This window comes from Conger conger, chromosome 12 (genome assembly GCF_963514075.1).
Source record: "Conger conger chromosome 12, fConCon1.1, whole genome shotgun sequence".
In the NCBI taxonomy this organism is placed as follows: domain Eukaryota; kingdom Metazoa; phylum Chordata; class Actinopteri; order Anguilliformes; family Congridae; genus Conger; species Conger conger.
In genome coordinates, this window is record NC_083771.1 from 46,534,723 (window position 1) to 46,537,544 (window position 2,822).

Here is a 2,822-nt window from a genome sequence, read left to right on the forward strand (position 1 = left end):
GAAACCGGAGTACCCGGAGGAAACTCACGCAGACACGGGGAGAACGTGCAAACTCCACACAGAGAGGACCCGGCCGACCGGGATTCGAACCCAGCACCTCCTTACGGTGAGGCGGCAGTGCTACATCAGTTCATGCTAATTCATGTAACCTTAGTATAAAGTGTTACCGAAATCTGTAGCGGACGAAAATATGCCAAGACGTCACTAGTGGGCGCTGCGTCGAGGCGCACTCGCAGACGCGTGAAAAGTCTGCGAGAGCCGGAGTAGGTGAGGAGAGGTTGTCGACTTGGGAACATCCCCGCTGCCTTCGCAGCCGATTGTCGTTTTAGAGAGTTTATCCTGTACTGAACGGAACACATCTCACCTTCACTGGAGACATTCACACCTCACGAATCAGTCAAGAGAAAGGTGAGCTTGCAAGCGGTCAATAAAAGGTATATAAATGTGCAAGACGAACGCACTGCTTCGGACAGTTTTGATTCTGAGCGGCGGACCCGTAGTTGTTGATGCGGTCCCTGCAACTGCCCAGAATTCACGCTCTCGTGCAGCGCGAGCTCCAGTTCTAAGTTGTTGCCGGGCCAGTTTATGTAGTTCCACCTGAATTTCATTGGATGTACTCATTTGCTTTGTATTGACGTGTTTATTGGCTTCCCGGTCGGTAGCTCAGCTATATTGCGGAGTTCGAAGGCAAAATTTCCGACAGGTTTTCTCAGTAGTTCGCTTCGATTTCAACGCTTACCTTGTTGGAATTAAACTTATCTTTTTCGTGAGTTCCTCTGCAGCTTGCAGACATGTGTTGGAAATGTCCAGGTTAACACCTCGTGCATCTACTATTTACTACAGCTATAAAAAAGGAAATGTTAGTTAAAATACAGTAGCGTAGCCTAATTAGCTTGCATGGGCTGGAATTTTTGCAGGCGCGAAACGTCAGATTAAAGTGATTAATTTCCCAGATTGTTGAATGCCCAGTGTTTTTTTGGGGTTCGAACTAATGTTTAGTGTACGCGTGTCCAGGGAGTCGTCTTTCAAGCGTTAAGTGCGTTGCGTATGGAGGCTGCACAATATTGACATGTGGAAGATCCATTATAGGTTTTGAAACCAAAACTTATTTAAATTATTTCGAAATTATTTTTGTATCGTTTGGGTTGATAATTAATTGTTTTAGAGCTTAGTTCCATATAGTATACCCGATGGCTATTCTCCAAACCTTACCTTCTGTAAACAGAATAGTCTAGAAAGTTTTAAACGCTATTGGAAATTGAATAACATTCTTCATTGTAATATTGAGCACTACTTTAGCTGTTTCAAATGAAGAAATACATTCGTGATTTACAAATATTTTGGTTTTTTGTAACATTTTATTTAAGCAGTGCTCCTAAGACAGGCTCTCAGGCAGTACTGCGTAGGTGGTAAGAAACGTGGACAGAAAAACGATGAAGAAAGTGGATCTTCACCGGAAGACCCGGGACAAGGCTCATTTAGCGTACGCTCAGAGCTGGGGAGAGCCAGCCTATCAGGATTTAGTACCGAGGTGTAGTCTGGGCGCCTAGCTGCCAAACTAAGAGAGAACGAGCAGAAAGTAAGAGCTATTGATGGAGAGGGAAAGTGAGAGTTATAGAGAGAGTGTGAATGCATTTTTCCCTCAAGGTAACTAGTTGGAACCGTGCGATGTCATTCTGCGTTGCCTTGGAAGTTCCAATTTTGTGGGAACTGCTCGGTCGCAGTTACCTCCCGCTCTCTTTCTGCAGCTTGTTTGGGAAAGAAAGGTTTTTAGGGACTGTGAAGCGACTCTATGCGTTACCACATCAGTCCCTGTTAACGAATGTGCTTTGTGACGCCATCATGAAAGCCGTTGAAAAATGAAAACATCGCCTTTGTATGCTCTCTCATTCGGTGAGACGGTTGTCTGTTGTGGCCACATAACGGAAGCAGCTGCATGTGTTAAAGGAGTTTGGTAATCAATACTTTTCCTCCTCACAGAACAAAGGAGGTTCATACGGTAACATATTATAGAGGTTCATGAACCTTCAATTTCCGATTATTCTGTACAGCGCTTTTTACCCCAATGGGAAGAAATCTCGGGAGGCACCCAGTTAGAGTCCATCCCCCACTGGCTGGCAAGGTATAAAGTAAGGGATGAATGGTCGGTAACAGAAAAGTGACGAGGCACCTATTGCAGGATATAATCAGATGTTGTATTTTGCGTAAGGCTTATTTGTGTCGAGCTTTGAACAGGAATTGGCCACACTCGAAATAAAGGTACGAAAAGCGCCAAAGAAGGTACAAAAGCTTGTCGCTGGGGCGGTACCCTGTAAGTACATATATTTAATTGTACCCCTAGCCAGCAATACACTATATAACAAATATATATTAAAAAATTTGCCTGGAAAATGCACTTTTGTACCAAAAGAGAACATTCCTGTACTTTTATGGTACATTTGGGAAATTTGAACGTAAATATACCTCCACTGTAACTATTTCTGAGCGTGCACCTCTGTTAAATGCTTGTTTTACCTTTTAAGTGATTATCCAATATTACTTCACACTGGCTTCCGCGTCACCCGATCTCCCTCTGTACTGGAATCTCCAGGTGACTCTGTTTAAAAAGGAACATTCACGGAGTCCGCTGCCGGGAGCGTTCTGTTATCGTAATCGCCCTGCTTTCCACCTGGTTACCAAGGTTACCTGAACCCCACCTGGCCGCTGTGCTCCCAGAATGCCTCAGGGCGCACAGGTGTGCGCTAATTCAGCCCTTTCTCGACGGCTGCCGTGCCTGTGGGGGTGGTTCTCCTGTTTTTGAGCGATTGCATCAGTGTTTTCAA

General features: G+C 44.8%; 1 protein-coding gene across 1 annotated transcript in view; it reads left to right on the forward strand.

Moving 5' to 3' along the window:
* Positions 1-269: 269 nt before the first annotated feature.
* The window catches only part of LOC133141671 (bone morphogenetic protein receptor type-1B-like), a 76,016-nt gene continuing 73,463 nt past the window's right edge, over positions 270-2,822 (forward strand). Inside the window, exon 1 of the mRNA XM_061262268.1 lies at positions 270-408. The gene's annotated coding sequence lies outside the window, so the exon portion shown is untranslated. The remainder of the gene's footprint in view (positions 409-2,822) is intronic.